Source organism: Lutra lutra, chromosome 11 (assembly GCF_902655055.1).
Source record: "Lutra lutra chromosome 11, mLutLut1.2, whole genome shotgun sequence".
NCBI classification, from domain to species: Eukaryota; Metazoa; Chordata; class Mammalia; order Carnivora; family Mustelidae; genus Lutra; species Lutra lutra.
Genome location: NC_062288.1, coordinates 81,631,829 through 81,647,622, shown reverse-complemented (window position 1 = coordinate 81,647,622; position 15,794 = coordinate 81,631,829). Strand labels below are relative to the sequence as shown.

Sequence of the window (15,794 nt, the reverse complement as noted above, 5' to 3'; positions counted from 1 at the left end):
ATAGACAAAAAAGAAATCCAAGCTCTTAAAATAGTGACATTCGGCAAGAATGTCAGTACTAGGAGGTAGAATGTGTCTTGAATTTCCTTATGATATCCAACTATCCAACCAGGGATTCAGACTTTAAAACATCGGCACCGAAAGTAAAAAAAAGTTAAGTCAATTGAGATATAACCAAATCTGTGGGTATTATATTTAGGATCTAGTGATTTGGGTGCATAGGATAAGGATAAAGCATATCTTACAACTTAGACATTAACTTCATAGAGACTAGTTTAGAAGATAAAAGTATCTCCTGCATAATACCTCCCTGCATAATAAAACCATAGTATCTCCCTGCATAATAAAACTGCTAGTGATTGTCCTTTAAGAAGTAAAGTGGCTGCCACTCTGACAGGTAATGGGTCTTGCAGTGCAGTTTTAAAGAACAATGTAATGACATCAACATTGCCAAAGCAGCAGTGATGCGTTGGAAAACCTTGTAATTTTCCATACATAGAAATAGCCTGAGCCTTTCTTACTTATAATCACCTTGGTTTGCTCAGATGTATCCAAAGCCCACCAGTACTTAACTGCCTTCCAGTGATTTCTGAACAAAGCCATTCTGAAGCAATTAATTAGGTTTCCTTCTCTTTTATCCACTTTCAGAACAAACTAAGATCACTGCTCAATTTCTTCTTGTTTTATATGTCTTCAGTCCCTACCATACCCTGAATACATTTAAATCATTCCTCCTGAAATAGATCTCTTCTGTCTATATCACAAGTAAAGTTGTGTCTATATCACAGGTTGTGTCTATAGCACAAGTAAAGCGAGATTCATGAACTTATAGGCAAATGCATATCATCTCAAATTTCCAACTATGGCTACTTTTTGAAATATGAGAAAATTATCTAGAAGAATTTAATATGGTTTAGTCATGCTGAACTTGCATAATTTGCACAGTTTTTAGTCCTTTCAATTTAACATCAGAGTAACTACCAGCTCAATAACTCATAATGTACCACCTATGATATGTGCATGCCTGTAGAAACCTCTGGAATATTAAAATCACCTGAATGGGTTTTTTAATTGTAATATCAGGACTCACCCCAGATCAATTAAGTCAGAATCTTTGGTGGGGATGGGAGGTAAGATTCAAGGCATTAGTACTTTTCAAAAGCTTCCCAGATGATCACATGTGCTGTTGAAAACCACTCTTCTAGGGTAGGTAAGGCTGTTTGGTACGGCAATAGTTCCTACTGTCAAGAAGAGAAATAACAGGGGCGCCTGGGTGGCTCAGTGGATTAAGCCGCTGCCTTCGGCTCAGGTCGTGATCTCAGAGTCCTGGGATCGAGCCCTGCATGGGGCTCTCTGCTCAGCAGGGAGCCTGCTTCCTCCTCTCTCTCTGCCTGCCTCTCTGCCTGCTTGTGATCTCTCTGTCAAATAAATAAATAAAATCTTTAAAAAAAAAAAAAAGAAGAGAAATAACAAATCATATTGCTGTTATTGTTACTATTTGGCTAGAAAATCATAGCATATTGGAAAAACGCTTCCTCAGTATGAAAACAAAGATCACTGTGTCATGAATTCTTCCAATGTATCCGTGAAGAACTCTGTCCTCTATTTGTAAGTATCCCTTGTTTAGAAGGCAAACTTCTAAAGGTGAAGGTAAAGAGGCAGCTTTATCTTTTCAGGTCATGAGCCTCCTCCTTCCAGCTTTAAACAGGACACCTTTCACTAGACCACACTTGCTGATAGACATCTGAAATCAATATTGTTGTAGACAGACAAATGTTCCCTTCAAAGATGTCCATGTTTTAATCCTCCAAACCTGTGGATAGTTACTTAATGTGGCAAAGGGAGTTTGAAGATGTGATTAAGGATCTTGAAACAGGAAGATTAGGTTGGATGATCTAGGCAGCCCCAATACAACCACAAAGTCCCTTATAAGTGGTAGAAGGAGGCCAGAATCAAAGAGATTTGAAGATGCTACACAGATGGCTTTGGAGATGGAAGAAGGGGCCACAAGCCAAGGAATGTAGGCAGCCTCCAGAATCTGGAAGGGGCCAGGAAACAGATTCTTTCCTTGAAGTCCTACAGGAAGTGTAGCACTGCCAACACTTGATTTTAGGACTTCTAACTTCTGGAACTATAAGGTAACAAACTTACACTGTTTTTACTTTTTCTTTTTCTTTCTTTTTTTTTTAAGTGGGTTACACACCCAACGTGGGGCTTAATCTCATGATCCTGAGATCAAGATTCACATGCTCTACTGACTGAGCCAGCCAGGTACCCCAACAAACTGGTGTTGTTTTGTTCTGTTTTATTTTGTTTTAAAGATTTTATTTATTTATTTGACAGAGAGAGGGAGAGAGATCACAAATAGGCATAGGGGCAGGCAGAGGCGGGGGGAAAGCAGGCTCTCCGCTGAGCAGAGAGCCCAATGCGGGACTGGATCCCAGGACCCTGAGATCATGACCTGAGCTGAAGACAGAGGCTTAACCCACTGAGCCACCCAGGCGCCCCCTGGTGTTGTTTTTAAGTCACTAAGTTTGTGGCGATTTAGTATAACAGTCATAAAGAACCTAATATAGACACGTTGAATTACGTCTAACATTGCCTACTCTGAGGATCCCTTTTACTTTTCTCTAGGCCTAGCACTCATTGCTTGATTTATTCAGAAAACTGAATTAGATATTGAACATACACATATATGCTTGCTCTCAAGGAGTTCACAGTTAGCTGTGGGTACAGAAACCACCACACAACAATTTAGCAAAGGACATGAAACAGGTTTGCAGGGTGCTCTGGAGTGTCTCACCCAGGCTAGTGAAGTTGTAAAAGTGTGCTTGGGGAGATGATACCTGATCTGTTTCCTGAAGCATAAACAGTAGAAACATTAGCAGGAGGTGAATGAGGTGGGAAAGTTAAAATTTAATAGGTAAGAAGTATAAGTAGAATATATAAGTAAAGAACTAATTATGTATTGGCAAAGAGTGTAAGTAGTTGGTATGTAAGTCTGTGTAGTATACAGGAAGGGTATAACTACTTAGTGTGTATGGCTGGAGCTCAGGTACGAAGTAGGCAGTGTTGAAATATGAGACGTGCTAGCTGCACACCCATTCAACATGCCACCATTTAGCAACACCTTACAGGTAGACAGCACATGCATTTTATTTAAAGAGCGAGTCACCTCCAAATAAAAAGGTAGTCCAGGAACACCCTGAATTAGTCCTCAGCTTGTACCTTGATTCTCATGCAAATTAAGCTTCCTATAGGCTTTCTGATATCTTAGGTTTTCAGATGCATTCCAGTAGAGCTGCCTCTAAATGGGATCCAGGCTGAGAAAGCTGAAAACCCTGTTCCACTATATATGTACGCCGTCTGGTCTCATTTGCTGTGTGAATGATATAAAGTGAAAGCATTTTGATGGGGCACGTGGGTGGCACAGTAGGTTAAGCATTGGACACTTGATTGCAGCTTAGGTCCTGGTCTTTGTGTCCTGGGATGGAGCCCCACGCGCATCAAGCTCCCCACTCAGCTAGGAGTCTGCGTCAGGATTCTCTCTCCTTCTGCCCTCTGTCCCTCTCCCCACTCGCTCATGCACGCATTCTCTCTCTCTAAAAATAAAATAAATAAATCATTAAAAAAAAGAGTGAATGCATTTTCAATTACATGGGCAGAGAGAAATATTGCCCCATTCCCAGTCCATTCTTGTCAGAGAAATAGTAATGGGAGTAATACTGGAGACAAAACTCTGTAACAATAACCAATTCAGCATCTCTGAGAGATGAAACAAGATTCAGATTACACATGTATGCATGTGCAGTCTTGCTCCCACCTCTTCTAAGCAGGTAAAACTTCCCAGGAGTGTGTCTCCCAGATTGTCTGCCATTTTCTCTTCCCTCCAGCTTACCTATCTTCTGCCACTAGACCTACGTTAGGATCTACCATCAAACCAGCCGCTGGAATAGGAGCTAAAAGTGGTCCATACTAGATTATACCAGAGTCTTAGTCTGAACCCTGAGGATGGTTATTTATATAACCAGCGATAATCAACATCTCCCATCATTTTTTTATATTTTTTATATTTATATATTTTTATTTATATATCCAGCTATAATCAACATCTCACATCCCACTTTCCTTCATTACTATTATACTTTTGGTACATGTCTCCCCTGAGGGATATTTGAAAGGAAAACGTAGGTCTTACACTTTCATCCACCTGCATTCAGAGAGTAAGATACATTTAGTAAGTCCTCATTAAAGATTTATTTAACAAATCCAGAGTCCTCCAAGGTTGAGGTTTAGATGGATCTTGGTGATGGGGTGTTAATCATAGAAAGAAACTACATGTTCCTTCTAGCAAATTAAGATTTGAATTAACTGTGGGGTTTGTGCTTTACTCTTAAAAAAAAAAAAAAGATTCTATTTATTTGAGAGAGAGAGAGAATAAGTCAGGGGAAGGGCAGAGGGAGAAGCAGGGAGCCCGATGTGAGACTTGATCCTGGGACTCTGGGATTATGACCTGAGCTAAAGGCAGATGCTTAACCAACTGAGCCACCCAAGCACCTGTGCTTTACCCTTCAAAAATTTGTCTATGTAGCATTTGGACTTCTTAGATGAAAACCCACTTGGTATCTGACTCCTCAGTAGCAAAGATTCTCATCACAGCTTCATTCGGGAAAAAATACTGAAACATAGGTTTGCCTGTCCTGCATGAATCCAGTTTTCCTAATGCTGAGATGTTATGATCCAGCAAAATATCTTCTCACCACAAGGCTGCTATTCTGACATAGCCAAAAGTTTCTGAGAGGGGTTATATGAAATGGTCAAGTCACTTTCAATGGAGCTTAGAATTTTCTTATTTCCTTCCTCTTGCTTGTGATGGCACTAAGAGCCTGAGGGAATTAGAAAGTAGATGTAACCAGGGACTGCTATTACTGATTCCAATTTATTAACTCAGGATTTTACGTCACCACAATACTTTAGAAATCATTTGTCCCACTCATGCATTTTACAGATGATGAAACCAAGACCCAGACAGATTAACTGGGTCTTGTCAAAGTGCCCACATCTTGAACTTGTAGATCTAAGACTTAATGTGGGTCTTCTGATCCCTCTCCAGAAATTTTCACTTCATTAAAACTATATATTTAAGGGATATTCTATATTCCTGCTATGAAACTGATAAGTTGACTATGGGCTGGTTCGTTTTAATCATAACCCAGGTGTTCCAATTACCTCCTTACGATTGTGTTGTAAGATACTACTCCAAAACTTGGTAGCTTCATTCTTTATCACCCATTGTTCTTTAGGTTCATATGTTCAGCTTGGGGTCCCTCTTAAAGTGACACCCATAGAGCACCTGAGGCTGGAGTCCAATCTGGAGGCTTCTTCACTCACATCTGGTACCTAGGCCATACCTAGTCTAGGTAGGCATCTGCTTTTCTTCATGTGGCTACCTTGAGCTTCCTCACAATGAGTCTTAGGGTTGCACTTTTTACATGGAAGTCATCTTACACTGGAATGAATGTTCCACAAGATCAAGGCAAAAGCTGCAAGGTTTTTTCTAAGCTCAGAAGTCCAGGAATACTACTTTTCATATATTGTGTATTCCATTGGTTAACCAGCAGTCAGCCCAGATTAGATTTTTCAATGGAAAGAGTAACAAAGAATTTGTGGCCATGTTTCAACTACTTATTTTCATACATATTTTATATACATAATTTTACATAATGAATGCCTTATTTTACCTAGAATTTTAAATCCCTGGAATGGTAAAATGCAGTCTCTAGTCAGGGAAAATTAGTAATAGTAGTTTTTCTATATATGGGGAATATTTCCTACCCCCAAATTATCCAAGGACCACTCTCCGAATGATTTCCCCAACACTGCTGACTTGTTTACCATGAGTTCTGCAGATAAGTTCCCATCTGCTTAGACAAAGTTTATCTAGTATCTCATAGTTATAATTACAGGCCCATTAGCTAACTGGACATTTGATATAAAATATATGCTATTTCCTCTGATAAATTAAAAACTGAGACTTCTCTAATCAGGGGTGTGCAGTGAGAGTTGACATATTCAGTTATAGTATTTCTTCCATTAAAATATGTTATATTGGGGCACCTGGGTGGCTCAGTGGGTTGAGCCTCTGCCTTCGGCTTGGGTTGTGGTCTCTGGGTCCTGGGATCGAGCCCCGCATCGGGCTCTCTGTTCAGCAGGGAGCCTACTTCCCCCTCTCTCTCTCTGCCTGCCTCTCTGCCTACTTGTGATCTCTCTCTCCCTGTCAAATAAATAAATAAATAAAATATGTTATATTTTTAACAACTCATGGTAAATCTGGAACAAACACAAAAAGCTAAGTTGACACATTTTGTTTTCTGTGAAGTATAAATTATATATACAAAATGCCTAGAAGTAAAAATATAAATGGTTTTCTCTGGTTGATAGGAATATGTATCTTTTATTTTTTAATCATCTTCTTAACCTACCAAGACCATAAATGATTCCTGTAATAAAATAATTAAAAAGTTTAAAAATAAGAGCTATAGACAAATTTTCAGGAAAAAAAATATTTCTGGCAGATTCCCTCCCTGCTGCAGTCCATACCATAGATCCAGCCATCTATGAGGATCCTTCACCAATTGTATTAGAACCTAACGTGTCCAAACCTGAACTCATTAAATCCCCCTGAAACCTCTTCCTCCTCTCCGTTTCTTTTTCCTCTTCCTTTCCTACATCCCTAGGCCAGTGAACTATACCACTAGCTACCCGTTTTCCTAAGGAAGACACAGAGTTTTCTGAATCCTCTCCACCCTCCTGTCTTTCACTCCTAGCCCCCCAATAGTGGATTTTATCTGCAAAATAACTATCAAATCTATTTCTTTCCATTTCTAATGTATCCAGGTCACTTCAAGACAAGATCACCTATTGTAGGGGGCGCCTGAGAGGCTCAGTGGGTTAAAGCCTCTGCCTTTGGCTCAGGTTATGGTCTTAGGGTCCTGGAATTGAGCCCCCTATGGGGCTCTCTGCTCAGCGGGGAGCCTGCTTCCCCTCCCCAACTGCCTGCCTCTCTGTCTACTTGTGATCTCTGTCTCTCTGTCAAATAAATAAAATCTTTAAAAAAAAAATCACCTATTTCTGTCATTGTCTCCCCATATCCTTCAAACTTGTCCCATTTCAACTCTAAGCATTAGGCAAATTGGTTTTTGCAAGATAGAAACCAGGACACAACCCACCCCTGCTTGAAATCATTAATGGGTCCTCTTGGATTTTAGGATAAATTCCAGATTCCTAAGGTGGTTGGCAAGGCTCTGTACAGTCTGGATTCTTCCTCATCTTCCAGCTAATCTCTGGCATCTCTTTTATCCTCTCTGGATCCAGTCATGATAAAGAATTTTCAGGAAGTTTGCTCTTATTTCTAGGCCTCTGCATATGGAATCTTTTCTTCTCTTTCATTTTCTAAAGGATACTCTTATTCATCCTTCAAACCCCATTTTATTATTAGTCATAACAAGAGTAATAATGATGGTCCTCATTTATTGTACTTTTATGTGCCTGGGACTGTATACATATATATTTTTTTTTTTCTCAGCAGATCCATAAGGGAGAATCTGAGGATACTGAGGTTAAAAAATGTAAAATAAGTTATTTATTACAAATTTCTTGCCTCTTAGCCATCATCTTTCTGGGCCACGAGGACCTGGGTTGGCGGTTCTGATCTTATGCCCCACTTGATCTCTCTCTCAGTTGTGACATTTCTTAAGCTACTGTCTCCTTTTTCCTGTTTGTTGTTTTTCTGTTTCCATCACTAAAAGTTCCTTGCATTCAAGAAGCAAATCTTATTCCACATTCTATTCTATATACTAGCACCTATCACAATGGGTGGCACAAAAGGCATTCAGAAAATACATATTTATTGATTTGATAAAATAATAAATGTTCTTTTCTCTGAAGTTTGCTCAGATTCTCAAAAGGTAGAAACTGTTAGATTTTATTATTTAATAACCTTCATCTGTCCCCCCTCCCCAAAATGTCAAGGCTTTGTGAAATTTTTTTTTTAAAAAGCTGCTTTTGACAAAAATGTTGGGAATGCCCTGCTCTCTACTTCACTCTTTAATTCAGAAAGATTAAAAATTGAATTTAATCCAGTAAGATCCCAACTGCAAGAAAAGAAAAACACATCAAAACCAAAGCTGCTATTTTGAAATTTGTTTAAATTACAAAATAGCCAAATTCTGCATAAGCTATGCTGATGAAACAAAAGCTCCTTGTTCTTTTCTCTGTGTCACTAGCTCTTGCATTATTTAGTGAAAAAGAACCTTCTCACCAACTGAGCCAAGTAACTTGCACTCATTGAGCAAAACCAAAAAAGGTGGGAATGATAGTTCATACAGAATTTCCGCATATATTATAGGAAAAAAGAGACCTGCACAATATGATCATATAGCAGAAGACCAGAGTTCTGGTTAGAACGGGTTATTACAATTATAATAACTCTGGTTAGAGTTATTACAAATTCTTCCCTGTTTAATTATGCAAACACAAGCCATTTAGCCTGTTGTTATTTTTTTTTAAATATAGAATGTGATATGTTATCCTGTTTGCCTCTGATAGTGTTAAGATTATAAAAACAACTAAGTTGGAAGTATTTCTAAAATTGTATAACAATGATAAGTAGTTGTGAGTTTTATTTAGTGCCAATACCTTTATTTAAGTATTAGTTTATTTAGGTAGAATCATAAAGGACATACCACATTTCATATTATGAAGGGTTTATTAATCATTTAGTGATTCAAACAAATTTAAATATAAGTCCTCACAAAATAAATTCTTTAAGATGAATTTTACATTCAGCATATGAACTTTTCTGAAATATCCTTTTTTTATTAGCAAAAACAAAACAAAGCAAAAAGAGTCATTTCCATCTTGCCAAAATGCAAATATCACTCAGATCAATTTTTATACTGTTTAAGTAAAATTTTTAAAATAGTAAGTCATGACTCTCCCATGATATGAACTGAGCGTGTGTCAAAGATTTTATTTAATTCATTAACTGGTGAAGAAGTCAGTAAGATATCAGAACCAATTTAAAGAGAATTTGAAGCATGGACATACATGTATATAGTCAATTACAAATGCTGAAACACATTTGGTAGTAAATACAAAGTAACTTAATATCCTATAAAGTAATAAAATGTAAAGCTCCTAGTCATCTTTTCTACAGAGGATAAATCACCCTGGATGGGAATGATTCACATTAGTCTCAGTTTCCTCCAATTTAGGATTTTACCTCTGCAGAGTCATAAATCACTCCCATGGCTGGAAAGAGGATCAGAGGTGTTCACCCCCTTCCTGGGGAAAAGAGAGAACTCTCCAGAGATCACTTGATAACACCTGACAGTCCCCTGAAAGGATACCCAGCAATCTCTTTGCCCATTTCCAAGTCTGACAAATTTTCCTGAAAATATCGATGAAAATAAAATATAGAAAGTTTGTGGCTGGTAGAAGCCCTTTTCTCCTTAACATATTTTTGTTCTTAAATACTCACAAGCTTAAATCTAAGCGATTACCAAGTTAGACTCTTCAGCTGCTTCAGGATATTTCTAAAACTAGAACTAGAACTAAAACTGGAAAACTAGTGGAATGTCTAGAACTAGAACTAGAAAATGGCTGCAAACTAATTATTATGTAAGTCCCTATAACAATACCATCTTTAAGATATCTGTAATTGGATCTTGCAGAGAAATAGCTCCTAAAATCAAGCATTTTAACACAGGATATCATCCAAAATAAAGATTTTGGTGTTGCTGTTGTTTGTTTTGCTTTCTGTTTTTTATATGTCCTGCATCGTAATGTGATTTGGGTTTGGTTTTACATCTACTTTTCCTTAGATCTCCCCTGCTGTGTAATCTTTGGTTACATTTAAAAAACATCAATAATTCAATTCCATCTGTGTTACCTCAGACAGCACAATTAATTGGTTTGGCTTTCTCTCCTGCTGGAACGTAAGCTCTATACAGCAGGGGCATTCTCTTATTCATCAGTGCTATACCCCTAGTGTGCCCACTAAGGAATAAGGGCTCAATAAACATTTGTTAAATGACTATGTTGGCTGATCTGCAATTTGGAATCATAAAAAGAAAAGAAAAGAAAAGAAAACAGGATAGACTTTAACTATTCTACTTTCATTCAATAAATATTATTCAGTATTTTTCACCTAGCATTTTCATCATGTATACATACAACACATAAATGAACACACATAAAGTTAAGCCTATTAGATAAAATAACTTCCATTCTACACGTTCCCATTGAGCAGATCCACTTTGATACTTAGCAATTGAAATATCATAATTTTTTTCAATTATCCTCTCTATTTTTAATAGACCGATAGCAAATTACTTGCTTATTATACAGTTTTCTAACAAGGCCAAAATATAAATGCTTTACTGAAAAACAATGAATTGTAATCTATCTTATTAATATCCTAAATTTTTCCTTTTTCAGAATTTAGTCCAAAAAGAAAGAAAATATCTATATAGAGAAAGTAAAGTTTTTTGCTTTTTATTACAGCTAAAATGTCCTGGAATTGGGGCAAAGTTAGATCTGTACTTTAAAATGTGACATGGAGTGTATTATGAATTTTAAACTCATAATGGCAATGCTTAGATAACCTAGAAAAATGGATAAATTTGTCAAAACAAATAACCTACCAAGACTGAATCATGAAGAAATAGAAAATCTGAACAGACCAACAACCATTAAGGAAATGGAATCAGTCATCAAAAACCTCCCAAAAAAGAGAACTCCAGGATAAATGGCTTCATATATGTTCACATTTATCTTAGCCATCCTTAATATGGGATTCTTTGTCAAAATTTGTTTGTTCTAATATAATATAGGTAGATTTTCTATTATAACTCCCTGGACTATAATACTCATGGAGTATTATAATACATAGTTCTGGGAAGTGAGCTTAGGGAGTGGAAAAGAAAGGCCTTTCTGAAGTTATATGAAATTTTTATCAATGCAACTTGGCTTTCTCCTCTCTGGGATAGGTGGAATGTCCAGGATACTGTTAGAGTTCAAATCTTCCCCCAAATAACTATAGAGTATTTCATGAGAGGGCTTTAGCTTTGATTGCTTCATCTATATCTCCCCACCAGCCACTCCTGCTCTCCCTCATCTGAAATGGAGAACAGTGAGGAAACCACCACAGTGACTTTTCTGCAATTATCAGACTACCTAAGAGCATTTTCAGGATGCTGTCAACTCACCTGCAGTGCTTCTTGCACATGGTAGAGGACATGGAGCTAGGAATCTCCTTTGAATCCTTGGATTCTGTCCTCCCTATCGCCTCTTGATGTTTAAGGCATGTAACTAAGACTTCCTTTGTTTTGTCATTGCTGGTGAATTTTCTATTCATTTTCACTATTTCCAGGTGTTTTTCATTTCATTAGATATTGGTAGTGTGTGTGTGTGTGTGTGTGTGTGTGTGTGAAGAAAAGAGCATTAAACATGAAGATTTCCATAAGGGTTAATAAAGAAAATCCATTGTCTATTTCTTACACCTAAAGAAACTGTCAGAATGTTTATATATATAAATGATTTTTCTTTTCTTTTCTTTTCTTTTCTTTTCTTCAAATGATTATATGTTTTGAGAATGATTTGCAGGAAATAGAAGGAAAATAAATATACTGCTACTACAATCACAGAAGGAAGGAAATTTTTCCTTGACATGAGCTTCATTTTAGGCATAGAGAGGGAGAGAGGCCATTCCTTTTGAATGTGTTGCTTGAGGCAGGCACTCACAAGTAGCAAAACTCACCAAATATTTGCTTATTGATTAAAATTCAAAATTTAAATTCCTGCCACTCTATAGAGCTCAAACTCAAAATATCCTAATTATAATTTTCAAGTCACTGAAAAATATTTACGTTACAAATAGCCTTGTATTCACATGGCACAGAAGCTATTCTATTCAGTTACTATTATTGGAATTTTTCCATGGCCCTGGGCATGCTTACCACTTCTTATTCATCACAGCAACTAAATAATAAACCTGTTTTTTGCAGTTTATCAGAGAAGTGCTGGCTATGTTCAGGAGTGAGAGAGAAAGAGAAGATGGTGATGGTGGTTATTAATAATAATTAATTATTTATACAGTGCTGACAGAGGTCTCATTGATGGAGAAGTCACAGAGTCAGAGACAGACTCTTCTCTGCCTCGAGGACCAAATTCTGAAAGAAAAGAAGTTTAGATGTGAAAAAAGGCTTTTCAAGCTAAGGTTGCAGCTTACAATTTCAAAACTTCTTTGGCTTAAGTTTTATTCTAAAAGGTTATTGAGAGCATATTCCCTACTGGTGACAAATGGTCCTCCAATATTACACAATTTAGATACAATACAGTATATCCTTTTTTCCCCCTTTACATTAACTTTGTTAAGGCAACAACTTAAAATCTGAATAGCTATACTAAAACATGCAGCTGTTTTTACTAGAATGTTAAAGATGTAGTTTGATTATAACTTTTCTTTTTTCATGTTTATCCATAATGAGGGTGGGTTTCATGAAACACAGTTAATAAGACCAAGATGAATGCTAGACCCAAGTGGTCTGAAAATAGTATTCCAGCATGTTTTTCATTAGCAATATCTACCCCAATGACAGGAAATTTAGAAGCTATGACCTCCCAGAGCCTTTGGGGTCAATAGTACTCTCCAAAGAAGATTCAGGGACGTGGGCACTTAGTTCTCTTAGGAAATACTCTTTAGGTCTTAATTATTGCCCAGTTTAGTTACTCCTGAGTAAACAAAAAATTCTTATAGCCATTTTGGGACTCAGGGATTTGCAGTAGGATAGAGGCAATAGAAAAGCAGGCAGCCGTAAGTCACGATCCTGGTTCATTCCCCCACAGTAGAAATGTGCAGAGAGGACTTTAAATAATACTGTCCTGTTAGAGAAGCTCTCATCTCTCAAAATTAAGACCCTATTCTATGGTTGGCCTTTTCAGGCTTCTTGGTTAAATATATTTAGATATTTTCCTAATTTTTATTATGGTGGTAAAATATACATAACAAATTTTACCATCTCAACTATTTTTGAATGTACAGTTCCAAGGTATTAAATACATGCATAATGTGCAAACATCATTACCATCTATTTCCAGAACTCTTTTCCTCTTATAAACTGTAACTCTGTACCCATTAAACACTAACTTATCATTCCTCCCTCTCCTCAGCCCCTGGCAACCACTATTGTATTTTCTGTACCTATGATTTTGACTATCCTAAGTACTTCATATAAGTAGATCTTATAATATTTGTCCTTTCATGGCTGGCTTATGTCACCTAGCATATCTTCCTCCAAGTTCATCCATGTTGTAGCAAATGTCAGAATTTCCTTTTGTTTTTTAAATTGAATGATATTCCATTGTATTTATATACCACATGTCAGTGGACACTTGAGGTGTTTCCATGTTTTAGCTATCATGAATAATGTTGCTATGAACATAGGTGTACGCATGTCTCTTTAAAACCTTTTCAGTTCTTTGGGGTATATACTCAGAAGTGTAAAGGACCATTCTATTTTTACATTTTTGAGGAACTGTTGGACAATTTTCCACAGCAACTGTACCATTTACATTCCCACCAACAGTGCACAAGTGACCTTTTCTCCATATCCTGCGTTGTGCTTGTTATTTCTCATTTTTTATCTTTTATGGTTAGGTTTTTTGTCTTCTTTAAGAAGATATCCTGCCTATACCTACTTTATAAAGATAGTCAACTTCTTTTTCCCCCCAAATTTTATATTTTATTTATTTATTTTAGTTTCAGAAGTAGAATTTAGTGATTCATCACTTACCTGTAAGTGATGTAACCCATCCCTCCATCCTCTCCAAAACTTTCAAGTTTTGCTGTTGATACTTAATTAAGTTTTTAACATATTTTATGTTTAGACTTTGATCTGAAATAAGAATCCAAATTCTCCACATGGATAACCAAATTTTCCAGCTACATTTACTGAAATATCTTTCCTTCCCCCACTGATTTACTATGCTACTCCTGTTGGATAGCTAAGTTTCATATACATATATATATTTTTTTTTCCCTCTGTTAAAAACTGGTCAGTTTCTTGCCTCCTTCACTGGTTTTATACCATCTTAATTACTATAGTGTTATAATAGACCTTTATATCTATCATGAGCCCTTCTTCTTCCTCTTCTTCCTCTTCCTGGGAGTTAGACACAAAATGATGATCTATAGTACTATTTCTTCCCTGAGGGCTGGGCACAATGCTAATGAATCCAGGGTTGTGCAGTCAGATCTGTAAAGAGACAAAGACTTCTAGGATCACAATCTTTACATCTAGACACTTGTCCTTCTAATGGCTGTCAGCTGTCATATGAGGTATAGAGAGGGGCAACTTCACTAAAACCTATTTTCATTATTCAAAGTATTATATGGCACTGTCAGCAGTGATATCTCTGGGCTAGATATTAGCACATTATCACAGTACAATGTGATGTTTTGAGTGGTTATTGGTTCCTGATTCTGGGGCAAGGCCTGGCAGAAGACAGTCTGGATGTTCCCCCAGGCATGATTTCTTAGCGAATGCTAAACTCTCTAAGAAAATGTGATCGACTGTTAGTGCATGAAGAATCAATGCAAGGGGAAATATAAAATATAAACAAAAATATAAAATTTTTCTTCTTACAGTTTAGAAATGTATTTTAGAACCCTAAAAAGCAAAAGAAGAGCGAAAATGTTCATTTTCCCAGAGTATGATTTCTTTCAAGCATTGAGCCTGCAGACCTGCAACAATTTACAACTGAACTAACATCTTTAATGTGTGAACTTGAGGCATCTGAAGACAAAACACATGCCCCAGATAAACGCCCTCAGAGACAAGCGTGTCATTTGGAAGACTTTCCCCATGAATAACATTACTGACACATGCCCTGACAGAGTCTGTCAGATGTTTTCATTTTCAAGTAAAAGAGAAAACCATCTGGCACCCAGAGGAAAGAGTCTCAGGTCACTAAAAGAGAAACCCAGTATTTTATTCCATTTGAAACTTGGGCAAATTCAAAGAAAAAAGGTAAATCTTTGATTACTAGAGTAATTTTCCACCCAAGTTATCAGAATTTTGATGGAGAGAAATGTTCTCTAAGACTCAAAATGCTCTTTTGATCTGAGGTAACTTAAAACAGACAACTATTTCCAGTAGTCTGTTAAGTAGGTAACACAGAAACCTGCCTTCATTGAAAGCCTACGGTTAAAGCAAATGTGGAGATTTACACATTCATGGATGCATTCAAGAACTGAGGGCCAGGTATAGGGTTAAGTGTTAGCGACGAAAGGATCTTGGTCCTTCCCTCAGAGATCTTACAAGACAGCAGGGGAAATACACAAAGACATTAAAAGCAATGTTAAGGGGCGCCTGGGGGGCTCAGTGGGTTAAAGCCTCTGCCTTCAGCTCAGGTCATGATCCCAGGGTCCTGGGATCGAGCCCCACATCGGGCTCTCTGCTCAGCAGGGGGCCTGCTTCCTCCTCTCTCTGACTGTCTCTCTGCCTGCTTGTAATCTGTCTGTCAAATAAATAAATAAAATCTTTAAAAAAAAAAAAAGCAATGTTAAAACAGATAGAAAAGGTCTACACAGAGGAGAATAAAGGGAAGGAACACCTCACCTCGCTCAGTGTCCAAAGGTGGCTTCTGGGACCAGGAATCTTTAAAGATTCACTCCACACAATTATTAATTAGACAATTTTCGTAACAACCCTTGAAAAGTTCTGCCACTT

General features: G+C 37.2%; 1 protein-coding gene across 4 annotated transcripts in view; it reads right to left on the bottom strand.

Annotated features, from left to right (window-relative positions):
- The window catches only part of LOC125080849 (uncharacterized), a 117,858-nt gene that overhangs the window by 66,586 nt on the left and 35,478 nt on the right, over window positions 1-15,794 (bottom strand). For 2 of the 4 annotated variants that reach the window (XR_007121510.1, XR_007121511.1), the window contains one exon: window positions 1,091-1,241. The exons of 1 other annotated variant lie outside the window; for it this stretch is intronic. The gene's annotated coding sequence lies outside the window, so the exon portion shown is untranslated. The remainder of the gene's footprint in view (window positions 1-1,090; window positions 1,242-15,794) is intronic. One more of the 4 variants, XR_007121512.1, reaches the window with a different exon arrangement.